The sequence below is a fragment of the Henckelia pumila genome, chromosome 4 (assembly GCF_033568475.1).
Source record: "Henckelia pumila isolate YLH828 chromosome 4, ASM3356847v2, whole genome shotgun sequence".
NCBI classification, from domain to species: Eukaryota; Viridiplantae; Streptophyta; class Magnoliopsida; order Lamiales; family Gesneriaceae; genus Henckelia; species Henckelia pumila.
The window spans coordinates 36458409-36472722 of NC_133123.1; positions in this window are offsets into that span (position 1 = coordinate 36458409).

A 14314-nucleotide genomic window follows, 5' to 3' on the forward strand; every position below is an offset into this window, starting at 1 on the left:
AGCTCGATCTAAATTTTTATTAATCTTTATAGGTGTTGAGAAGTTATCCGGACATAACAAAAAACATTGGTCTTCGGTATTCAAGAAAGCTGTGTATGCTCCGTCTTTTCAAGAGTACGAGCAACATATAAACAATATATTAGAGTCAATGCCACTTGCCAGAGGGTTTATTGTAAATTCTGATCCACAAATTTGGGCCAATGCATTGTTTGTTGGCAATAGATGGGGTGTTATAAATAACAATATAGCCGAGTGTTGGAATAGTTGGGTTAGGCCAGCTCGTCATCTGCCTATTGTTGCTATGGTTGATCACATACGCGTGCAGATAATGAAAATGATGCACCGACGACGTGAATCAACTCTACGCATGACCAAGGAATTAAGTCCAAGAAAAGAAAAGTATGTTGTAAGCGCATATATGGAATCCCTAACATTAAGAGTTCAGCGTTCGTGTGATTGGAAGTTTGAGGTTGTTGATGGTGAAAAGTCATTTTCTGTGGATTTAGTGGATATGAATTATTCATGTAGAGTTTGGCAGATCAATAAGATTCCATGAAAGCACGCCATTTCTGCCATTGAGGCGAAATCTATGTCTGTGTATGATTTTTGTGACAAGTATTTCAAGATCGAAGCGTATCGCGCTGCGTACAAAAGACATATTAATCCTATCCCAACCTTTGACATCAGTGAGTCATGTGTTGCTGAATCCGATATAATCCAAGCTCCTTCTGTGCGTAGTCAGCCCGATCGCAGAAGGACGAAGAGAATATCATCGCAAGTTAATACACGTGTCTCAACATGTGGTCGTTGTCATGTAAGAGGACACAATAGACGTAGTTGCAAGGAACCGATAGAGTAGCTGTAATTGTTTAAAAATATGATGTTTCAATTATTTGTTATTAGCATAACTTTTTAACAGAAATTATTCAAAAATTAATCTTGACTGTTAAAAAAATATGCATGGGCAAGCGATTACTGGAAGCTGGTTCGAGCATGAAATTGCCCTCAAAAAGGAACACACGTTCGAGTGGAAGCATTGCTGGATTGTGCTTGGTTTGAGGCTTTTGTGGAACCATCTGCTGTCACATTTTAACTTGATCTGGGGTCGTAGTGTAGTTAAGTGTATTGTGTTGTCTTAAGTTATTCTGAAACCAACTCTGTTTGTGGTAAACAAATATGTAAAGTTCAAATTTGATAAATGATCTTTGTCATTACTGTTTCAGTGAACGGTGTCTTCTCAGTTAACTAATCAAGTAAGTCATTGCTTTAAATTTTCAAATGGCAGGTACTAATTGCTATGTATATCCTACAACTTGTATTTAATTTGGAATAAAACTGAATAAATTTGGAACTTATTGTCTGATTATTACAATAAACAGAGCTAGAAGTAAAATTAGTACAAGTACAAAACATGTGCAACCAAAACAACAACATATTTCTACGATATGGTTGGGCCCTGGTGTTCTAGTAGACTGGTTGTCTAGCACATAAGAGGACGAATGCTCCTTCTTCTTGTAATTGAACTGTTCTGTTGAATCATGGATGGACGATGATGCAGATTGTTGATTCATTGAACATGTGCAGCTCTCTCTACCTTTCTTACTTGAGTCTGGTTTGAAATTTGATGATTTTTGGAGAGATTCACCGTGATAATCATCGTACCAAAAAAATCGATTTTTATGTTGCAGCTCACGAGGACAAATATAATACAACTCTCTCGGGCGGGTCGAACGTGGTCCGACTCTTCGTAAAATCATTTCTCCGAAACCACATAAACATTGTGGTGTAATCTTCATTTCCATTGTGCTCGATGTTGAAGAATGAAATTTTATTTTGAAAATCAAAACCCTAACCAAACGAAAAAGAAGAAGTGAATGGATAAAGTGTACCGACAGAGCTTAATAATGAGGGGTAGGTGGGAGTCAAAGTCTATTTTTATTATTTTTGTTTTATTGTGAGGGTCAAAAGAGTAATTATAATACATGTGACATGTCATCTTGTTCCGTAAATCAAACAGATAATTCCGCATAATTCAAGGATTGTTCCATATATGTGACATTTTGAGCCGATACACCTTAGCCATCTTGGTGCATTTGCAAATGATAAATCTCAAGTTCACAATGACATATCATCTTGTGCCTTAAATCGGACAGATTATTCTGAATATGTATTGGGTTGTTCCAAAAATATGAAAGTGTGATCCTCATGGCGCACAATGTTTGTCCTACAATTGAAATACATTGTTCTCGATTGAATAATATTTATCTCATCCATGCGTACTAGTTGTGCTCGATATCTCACTGACTTGTTCTTAAAGATGAGTGGAATTAGAGTAAATGATAGTCCTTAAAGACGAGAAAACATCATATTAAACAAGTTATGAGTTTGGATTTTCGGAAAATATACTCATATTATATACATTGGGTGGCAATGAACATCCACAAATGGTGCTCTCATTGGGTAATGATCAATGTCTCTCTCTTACACCTTAGAAAATATAGAGCACAATAAATTACTAGACAAACACTTGGGTGATGGTTCCACCAATCTCTAAGGATTGAACACTCCTCTTCACTTGTGTCATGCAGTGTATTATATGATTTTGGTGCATGTTAACATGGACATGCCTTATTGTTTCTCATATCGAAAAGATTATTCTTTATAATTCTAAGATTGTTCCTAATACATGACATTTTTGATCCAAATACACTTTCACTAGGAAAGTGTAATCCTCATGGCCCACAATGTTTGTCCTACAATTGGAACACATTGTTCTCGATTGAATTATATTTATCCCATCCATGCATACTAGTTATGCTCGATATTTCACTGACTTGTTCTTAAAGATGAGTGAAATTAGAGTAAATGATAGTCCTTAAAGACGAGAAAACATCATATTAAATAAGTTATGAGTTTGGATTTCGGACAATATACTCATATTATATACATTGGGTGACAATGAACATCCACAAATGGTGCTCTCATTGGGTCATGATCAATGTCTCTCTCCTACACCTTAGACAATGTAGAGCACAATACATTACTAGACAAACACTTGGGTGATGGTTTCACCAATCTCTAAGGATTGAACAGTCCTCTCCACTTGTGTCATGCAGTGTATTATATGATTTTGGTGCATGTTAACGTGGGCATGCCTTATTGTTCCTCATATCGAAAATATTATTCTTCATAATTCTAAGATTGTTCCAAATACATGACATTTTGATCCAAAGACACTTTCACTAGGAAAGTGTAATCCTCATGGCCCACAATGTTTGTCCTACAATTGGAACACATTGTTCTCGATTGAATTATATTTATCCCATCCATGCATACTAGTTATGCTCGATATTTCACTGACTTGTTCTTAAAGATGAGTGAAATTAGAGTAAATGATAGTCCTTAAAGACGAGAAAACATCATATTAAACAAGTTATGAGTTTGGATTTCGGACAATATACCCATATTATATACATTGGGTGACAATGAACATCCACAAATGGTGCTCTCATTGGGTCATGATCAATGTCTCTCACCTACACCTTAGACAATGTAGAGCACAATACATTACTAGACAAACACTTGGTGATGGTTCCACCAATCTCTAAGGATTGAACACTCCTCTCCACTTATGTTGTGACGCCCGAGACTGAGGAGGCAGGGAGTGATCGCTGGTGCCAAGAGGTTGCACGAACAATGAGCGGCTCCTGGTAGGCTTCTAGGCGGAGGGAGACATGAATGAACCGATCCCGTGCCGGAATGAGAGGGGATTCTGAGACTGTGTAGGTATGGGACTACATAGTTGAGGAGGGTTTAAAAGATTTCATATGTACTGCTCATATCAAGAAGGTGCATCTTCTTTTCGGGAGCTCATCACATAAAAACTCCAAAGTTAAGCGTGCTTGACTTGGGGCAATTATAGGATGGGTGACCCTCTGGGAAGTTTTCCAGGGTGCGTGTGAGTGAGGACATAAGCACGCTGAAAAGACTCGTCTTGATACAGTGGGTCGTTACAAATGGTATCAGAGCCGACTTCTCTTAGTACGGTATGGTTCGGGGACGAACCAAGCGAAAGCTGGTGGGCATGTGACGCCCGGGACTGAGGAGGCAGGGAGTGATCGCCGGTGCCTAGAGGTTGCACGGACAATGAGCGGCTCCTGGTAGGCTTCTAGGCAGAGGGAGACATGAATGAACCGATACCGTGCCGGAATGAGAGGGGATTCTGAGACTGTGTAGGTATGGGACTACATAGTTGAGGAGGGTTTAAAAGATTTCATATGTACTGCTCATATCAAGAAGGTGCACCTTCTTTTCGGGAGCTCATCACATAAGAACTCCAAAGTTAAGCGTGCTTGACTTGGGGCAATTATAGGATGGGTGACCCCCTGGGAAGTTTTCCAGGGTGCGTGTGAGTGAGGACATAAGCACGCTGAAAAGACTTGTCTTGATACAGTGGGTCGTTACATATGTCATGCGGTGTATTATATGATTTTGGTGCATGTTAACATGGGCATGCCTTATTGTTACTCATATCAAAAAGATTATTCTTCATAATTCTAAGATTGTTCCTAATACATGACATTTTGATCCAAAGACACATTCACTAGGAAAGTGTAATCCTCATGGCCCACAATGTTTGTCCTACAATTGGAATACATTGTTCTCGATTGAATAATATTTGTCTCATCCATGTGTACTAGTTGTGCTCGATATTTCACTGACTTGTTCTTAAAGATGAGTGGAATAAGAGTAAATGATAGTCCTTAAAGACGAGAAAACATCATATTAAACAAGTTATGAGTTTGGATTTCGGACAATATACCCATATTATATACATTGGGTGGCAATGGACATCCACAAATGGTGCTCTTATTGGGTCATGATCAATGTCTCTCTCCTACACCTTAGACAATGTAGAGCACAATACATTTACTAGACAAACACTTGGGTGATGGTTTCACCAATCTCTAAGGATTGAACAGTCCTCTCCACTTGTGTCATGCAGTGTATTATATGATTTTGGTGCATGTTAACGTGGGCATGCCTTATTGTTTCTCATATCGAAAATATTATTCTTCATAATTCTAAGATTGTTCCAAATACATGACATTTTGATCCAAAGACACTTTCACTAGGAAAGTGTAATCCTCATGGCCCACAATGTTTGTCCTACAATTGGAACACATTGTTCTCGATTGAATTATATTTATCCCATCCATGCATACTAGTTATGCTCGATATTTCACTGACTTGTTCTTAAAGATGAGTGAAATTAGAGTAAATGATAGTCCTTAAAGACGAGAAAACATCATATTAAACAAGTTATGAGTTTGGATTTCGGACAATATACCCATATTATATACATTGGGTGACAATGAACATCCACAAATGGTGCTCTCATTGGGTCATGATCAATGTCTCTCACCTACACCTTAGACAATGTAGAGCACAATACATTACTAGACAAACACTTGGTGATGGTTCCACCAATCTCTAAGGATTGAACACTCCTCTCCACTTATGTTGTGACGCCCGAGACTGAGGAGGCAGGGAGTGATCGCTGGTGCCAAGAGGTTGCACGAACAATGAGCGGCTCCTGGTAGGCTTTTAGGCGGAGGGAGACATGAATGAACCGATCCCGTGCCGGAATGAGAGGGGATTCTGAGACTGTGTACGTATGGGACTACATAGTTGAGGAGGGTTTAAAAGATTTCATATGTACTGCTCATATCAAGAAGGTGCATCTTCTTTTCGGGAGCTCATCACATAAAAACTCCAAAGTTAAGCGTGCTTGACTTGGGGCAATTATAGGATGGGTGACCCTCTGGGAAGTTTTCCAGGGTGCGTGTGAGTGAGGACATAAGCACGCTGAAAAGACTCGTCTTGATACAGTGGGTCGTTACAAATGGTATCAGAGCCGACTTCTCTTAGTACGGTATGGTTCGGGGACGAACCAAGCGAAAGCTGGTGGGCATGTGACGCCCGGGACTGAGGAGGCAGGGAGTGATCGCCGGTGCCTAGAGGTTGCATGGACAATGAGCGGCTCCTGGTAGGCTTCTAGGCAGAGGGAGACATGAATGAACCGATACCGTGCCGGAATGAGAGGGGATTCTGAGACTGTGTAGGTATGGGACTACATAGTTGAGGAGGGTTTAAAAGATTTCATATGTACTGCTCATATCAAGAAGGTGCACCTTCTTTTCGGGAGCTCATCACATAAGAACTCCAAAGTTAAGCGTGCTTGACTTGGGGCAATTATAGGATGGGTGACCCCCTGGGAAGTTTTCCAGGGTGCGTGTGAGTGAGGACATAAGCACGCTGAAAAGACTTGTCTTGATACAGTGGGTCGTTACATATGTCATGCGGTGTATTATATGATTTTGGTGCATGTTAACATGGGCATGCCTTATTGTTACTCATATCAAAAAGATTATTCTTCATAATTCTAAGATTGTTCCTAATACATGACATTTTGATCCAAAGACACATTCACTAGGAAAGTGTAATCCTCATGGCCCACAATGTTTGTCCTACAATTGGAATACATTGTTCTCGATTGAATAATATTTGTCTCATCCATGCGTACTAGTTGTGCTCGATATTTCACTGACTTGTTCTTAAAGATGAGTGGAATAAGAGTAAATGATAGTCCTTAAAGACGAGAAAACATCATATTAAACAAGTTATGAGTTTGGATTTCGGACAATATACCCATATTATATACATTGGGTGACAATGGACATCCACAAATGGTGCTCTCATTGGGTCATGATCAATGTCTCTCTCCTACACCTTAGACAATGTAGATCATAATATATTACTAGACAAATCCTTGGGTGATGGTTCCACCAATCTCTAGAGATTGAAATATCATCTTCATTTGTGTCATGCACCGTATTTTACCATCTTGGAGTGGAATTATAAGGACAGATCATCTTCTGCCGAATTTCGAGAAGATTATTCCAAATTCATATTGGATTGTTCTACATAACTGACATTTTGATCCAAAGACACTTCCACTAGGGGAGTGTGATATTCATAGTCCACAATGGTTGTCCCACAATCGGAACGCATTGTTCTCGATTAAGTGACATTTATCCCGTACCTGGTTACTAGTTGTGCTCGATCTCTCAGTCACCTGTTCCTAAATTTGATTGGAATTAGAGTAAATGATAGTCCTCAAATTGTTGTTGTAGATCAGAAAAAATAGTCATCATATTGTATTCTACCACTGCACACGTCTTACAAAGTCAGTTCAAGTTCATGAATCGCATCACGCAAGAGAGATTATTCCATTTATTAAGGAGATTATTCTTAATATGTGATAATATATTCCAGAATTAAATTGTACAAAATATGAGGCTACTCGAACTTGTTTCATTCCAAATGGAGTTTTACAAAATAATATAAACAGAGTTACGTACTATAGATATTTCCATCAATCACAAAACTTTACAAAGACAGTTATGTAGAATTGTTTTTGAGCAATCCTCTTTCATGAGATAAAATACTTGCAGCCAGTCGAGCACGATATGTGTCCATCTTCACTGTATTCTGATATTCCCACATCTCAGCCGAGTCACGGGCTAGACACTCTACCCATATGCATGCAAAAACACCACAATCAAGTGATTCACCTTGATGACGCGTACGTTCTCTCAACACATTAGAGTCGGGTATGACGAAATTTGAATTATGGCAAACCCAACCCACCAGAAAACGTGCCTTCAAAGATAAAGATTATTAAAAAAAACATTTGTACAAATCACATGACATGACACAATAAAGACTCACCAAAGTTCTACACGCCCCTAAGCTGCAAGAATCGGAAAGTGAATTCCACATTTTGAATATCCCCTCTTTTGCGTGAAATACTAGCAGAAACCAATGCACTCTGCTATTAATTGAGAAAATGAGGTATTTGCATCTCTTGAACGTATCTCCGTTAATTTTCTGCAAACAAAACTTAGAGGCAGCTGAGAGTTCCGCAAAAAAGGAGTCGTAGTCATTGTTCTGGACCTTTATTTTTTTCCCCACTCTTCCGAGGAGATTAAGCACTTATCTCTACGTTAGACAAAACAAAATAACATTAAAAACCATAAACGAACTCAAATGTATACTAACTCACCGATGCCGCTTTTATATTTCTACTAACCTGCACCAAAGTGTCCATGCAAAATATTTCATTTCCTTTATCCACACTGTATTTTTCCATCATGCGCATTTGAACATTGATAATTTCATTGCTAACAAGCTTACCAAACAAGAAACCACGGAACACGAACCCTGACGTATGGACAATTTCATCTTGCCAAACATCGACACTACAAAAATAAATGAATTCTATTGTATTAAAAATGATTCTAAAAAAAGTGATAAACAAATAGAGAGAGTTTTCAGTGAGAAAATTCATACGTGATATCATCCCTAGAAAGATAATCCGTCAACAACTTTTTCTCTTCGGCAGTGGCTTCTTCATGTCCACAAAAATCTGTTCTACCTTGATACTGACTAGTCCACTGGTTACTCAAATCATTATTTTGTTCAAGCTCAACATCAATTATTTTTCCTCCCTACGGCAGAATACACAAACATGGTCAACATCAGTAACACGAAGTAAAATATAGGACCTCAAAATCAATTAACCAAGGTTAAAGTTGGTTTCAAGCAAAGTCAAACCTTTTTCCTGCCCTTCCTCTTCGGTGTGATATTGGGTGGAGTCACAAAGAATGATGGCTTTCTTTTATTCACCCGATCACCCCTCGTTCGGACATTATCAACGATGGAAGATGAGAAATTAGTGTTTTTCGCAACCTTCTTCGAATTATCATCACTCTCGTCGACCCCACCACTTTTTTCAGAGGTATAGTCACCAGTTTCCCTTTCCAACACATTGGTTAACGCAGTTTTTGAAATATCAACCTCATAAACATTATTTTCCTTAACGACTTTTGATACAAGATTATCCAACATTTGATCAATCTCAATCAGATCCTCAGTACAAGAATTCTGTCCATCGGCTTTGGTACTTTTCGTTCCCAATGGACCACTTTCTGCATTTTTTTCACCCTCGGACTCAGCACCAACAACACTTTTTCCATTTCCAATACCCAATCCATCGTCACATGCATCTTCATCTATCTTCAATTCACCAATATCTAGAACATTGGTCTTTTCCAATTCACCAACAACACTTTTTCCCTTCACCGAGTAATCAACACAATTCTTGACAGGCACATCAACAAAATCATATAAATTACCCCTTAGGTCATGACTCACACTCAACTCCTCTTCCTCATCGGTTTCATTCATTCCATCAGCAGCGTCATCAACACTCAGATCATTATCAACTACAATGTCCTTGCCTTTGCGATTTCGAGCAAATTATTTCTCCAAAACCATATTTTCTTTCAAATCAACCAGCTTCCTCTTAGCGCCAACTCTTTCACGTTTCAACTGCGCACAAATTCTTTTCAACATTTTAATCTCAGCAATTTGTTTATTCACAGTTTTTTCTAGTTCACAGTTATTTCTCCTGCCTTCTTGTTCCTTTGAAACCGGCAGCAAAAACTACAACAACAAATAAAATAATGAAGAATATTTCTTTTTTCTAAAACATGAAATAAAGGATGCTACTCATATTACCTTGTTCTCCAACAACATTTCCTCCTCAGGAAAGGGATGAATTGACAAAACCTGATCCAAAAACAAATATATATAATGCAAAGCTCCAGCATTCGAAATATGATTAGTAAAATAGAAGATACCTTGGTTGACGATATGGCATCAAAAGCCACTTCAGCTTTCACAACATCCAACTGGATCTTGCTTTTTCCGAAACGAAACAGGCGGGGGCAGATATGAACACCACGCGGCACAGCTAATGACGGAACTCTTTCATAGAACCAAGCCTAAGCAAAAAATCATATAAGTAAACAAATTCAACAAATTAATAGCACAATAACTCAGATAATTATATACTCACCATCAATCCAGCCGTGCAACCATCCAAATACAGTTTACTCGCTTGATTGTCTAATTCTCGATATAAAAACCGATACGCAGCATCTCCCCATCCAAACTCAAAAAAAGTGCTCAGTTCATCAATATAGGGAAAGATAAAAGCAGGAGTAATGTAATTACCAGTCGAGAATATTACAGAATTAAATATGAACAAAATGAACATTCTAACAAAGTCATCAATGTCAGCTTCGACATTACTACTCGCAAGTGGAACAAGCTTTTTTTTTATAACGATCCTGTGAGTGTTGCTTATTTTCCCTCCGAAGTGCCGAGACAGGAAGCTTGATTCAAGCTTGAGGTCCAGATCAACTTGTTGACCTCTTTGATGCAAACCAAGTACAATTGAGAAGTCTCTTGATGTGAAAGGAATGGAAATATCACCACCAACAACGAACGAGCATGAAGGACTATCAAATCTTTTAAACAGATAGTCTACCCTGCTACTACTCATAGGTAGAACAGGCATGTCTATCCATTTACCGAATGAAGTTTCTTTTATTCTGCTCATTTGTTCATTCCCTATGACCACCTTCAACTCCTCCATTATTTTTTTTACAATAGGCGGGGGAACATCGAGTAAATATAACCTTGCCACTTTTGATCGATTCAAAATCATCACATATTTCCTCTTCATCAGTCATTTCTAATATTTAAAAATCATTAAAAAAAATTTCATTATAAAATAACAAAATGGAATATTGCATGGAAAAGAATAAAAACTTCAAATTTGGGAACAATTGGGTACTTCTATACATAAATTTATAATTTGTCTTCAACAATATAACATTATTGAATATATATTCAATAAATCAAAAACATCACAACAACATAACAATATAACATTCATTTACCAAGATATACTTCAAAAACAATTTCAAGAACAAAACCCTAGAAATTGGGGATAAATAATTTAAACTGAGGAACTGTCAAAATTAAATACGAAAATTATGAATAATGATGTGAATGTTTTGACAAATATATGCAAACAAGAACGGTAGCAAGACATTTGAGCCACAAAATCCTAAAAATAATGGAAACACAGAAATATTAAAGATTCATACAATGAGGACCAAAATTATTCTTCTAAACGAACAATTTTCTCAGTTACTCGAGACGAATCATATATAGCGGCTGATTTAAAAAATTTAAAACAGGGTTCACCTATTTTTGATTTTTTCGACTTCTTCACAGTGCTAGATTTCTTTTCCTTCCGGACTCTACAAGCTCCTTCAACTGACTTATCTTTTGAATGTCTGCTTCGTCTAGTCAACGGTGCCATTTTCTGAGCTCCAAACCTTGTCGCAAAAGATCACTGCTTTCCTGCGAGAAGAATCGGTTGGGTGAGGGAGGAAAACTACCGATCGTCCCTGTTCTGGTTTTTTTTATTTGAAAATTAAAGTGAGGGATAGTGTTGGGTGTTTAAATCATTTTAGGGGCATTTTTGTAAACTGGCCCAAATAGGGAGTTGTAACAAACAACAGACTTATGTCAGGGATTTAGAACAAAAAATTACTGACTTGGGGACTGAGGAGGAATTCATGTTTACTATTAGGGATTTATCACAAATTTCCCGTTATTATATTGACAACAAACCGCAACCTTCGGTCTTCTCAATTTTGTTTCTTTTTCTTTTTCAATCGATTTGGACTACTCCTCTATCACTGCTTCATTTTGTTATGTGAAATTATATTTTGGATTTTTGAATAGCTTGGATTTTATAGGAAACATTGAAGGGTTATTATTTAAATAAGAGATTATTAAGAAAGTAGTAATAATCTTGACTATTAGAAATTTGATTTAAAAATAAAAATAACGGACATTATAAAAGTTTAAAACTTGATAATTATTATTCATGGATGTGAGGTCAAAAAGTGATTGAGCAATCTTGTGTTTGATCTTATATACAGTTGTGTCGATGTTTGATCTTATATACGGTTGTGTCGATGTACCCTGTGTGCAGTGTGCCAAGTTTTCATTGGCCCAAATCATGTGGACTCCACATGATTTGATGTGGGGCTCACATGATTTGACATGTTTGGCCAATTTTTGGCCACACAGCCACTCTAGCATCGACTGAACCTTTATATACACCGTATATGTATAATTATGATCCATTCCAAGTATATATATATATATATATATATATATATATATATATATTTATTTATCGTCACTCCAATTATATATTAGTGTAAGTATTTAGTGAAATATTATAGCTAGGGGTTAAGTTGTAAGCCATTATTTTTTAAAATGTAGTTTTCTTGTATTTCCTTTACTTGTGTGTCTATAAAAATTTTTAAAATTTCTCTCTGGAATAAGATGCAAGAAGAGTTTTTGGCAGATTCTATAATTATCCTAATTAAAAGAGAGATTACTGCAAAGTTCGACACTAATTCAATAATTGATGAATTTTATTCTATGAAAAACCGTTGGGCACAACTTCAGTAGTTATATCTTGTTCATGTCACAATGTAATATTTACAGTTACCATTAAATATGTGTTAAGTGTTATTTGATTATACATTAGTCTTTTATCATATTTTAATATTTAATTTATATATTTTCATTTTTTTAATTTATCATATAGCCCAGGATAAAAAAAAAAAAAAAATCTGGCTATGGCCCTGTGTTCATCGGCCGGTTCGATTATGTTTTCGGTTTTTTATTTCATTTTTTTTTGTTTTAGTTTTAGAAATATATAATGCGATATCCGAACTATTTTTCTTCGATTCGCTTCGATTTTCTACCAAAACGGTTCGATTATTTCAATCGGTTATTTCGATTTTGATACGATTATTAAAATTAATAATATAAATATATTGTAAATTAATAATATAAATATATTGTAAAATATAATATATTATTTTTAAAATAATTTTTAGTAAAACTTTAAAAATAAAGTTTAAATAAATTACACAATCAAAAATCAACTAAAAATTACATTAAACAACTCTCAATTAATCAACTATGAATTACAAAAACAACAATAATTACATAAACAATCAACTAAGAATTATTCAAATAATTATTAATTCTAAATAAATAAATATCATCTCATAACATATATAATATAAATATAAATATAAATATAAATATTAATTTAATGAAATTTTGATTTTTTTCGGTCGGTTCGATTTTGACATATATAATACAAAACCGAACCAAATAAACTTCGGTTCTAAGATTTATATTTGAATTACAAAATACGGTTTTAGGTTCGGTTTGGTGTTTGATTTTTTCGGTTTGAATTTATGAATTTTTCAATTTTATCCGAAATTTTAACACCTCTAATTTTTGCAATGTAAATATATATATATATATATATTTATTTATTTAAATGATTAAGGGCTCAATTATTGATAAAATGTATATTTTACACATTGAATCAATAATTTAAGAGATGGTCATTTATGTTTTAGGCACCGTTTGGTTTGGTGTATTATTAATTTATGTATAACTTATCACATCCAATCTCGCGTTATTCTCGTCATATTATTTATTCATATATTAATTATTAATTTTTCATCAATCAAATCATTACTAATTTATCTTACATCAATCAAATCATTTAATATAAATTACTATATTACTCCTTATAAATAATATTATTCATATTTTATTTATTATTAAAAGGACAAAATGGTAATTTATCATTTTTATATAAAATTTAATTAATCAAATCAATTAAACTATAATCTATCAATCAAATCAAATAATATATTAACTATTATTTCTTATTTATTTTTTGTTACATTATATTACTTATCTATGTATTACTTATCTCATCACTCGAACTAAACGGTGCCTTAAAATATTAGTTTTGTCTCGTAATTTTGAATCTTTGCCAATTTTAGGTTTTTTTTATGAACATGTTGAAGTGATGATATATATTATATACATTAGCCTCGTGCTGATACCACCACGACATGTTATGTCGGTGCTAAATTGGTAAAATAAGTAAAATATAAATATAAAAATATATAAATGATGGACGAAAACTAAATTTTGATAAGATAGAATCATAGATATCAACAAAACGATTAGGGTTTTAAACTAATCGAGCCAATCAGTGAGTTTTTTAAGTTGACACGAAAATATATTTGATTAGTTTTTTAACTCGAGTAAAACTCTAATATATTTGAGTTTTTTTTCAAGTTAAATTCGAGCCAAAATTAGTTTATTTGATATTTCGCGAACCACTCTTGAGATTTAGAATTTTATTAATATAATATATTATATGATGAATATATATACATTTCGAGCTTTTCGAGCTTTCAAACTTTTATCATCG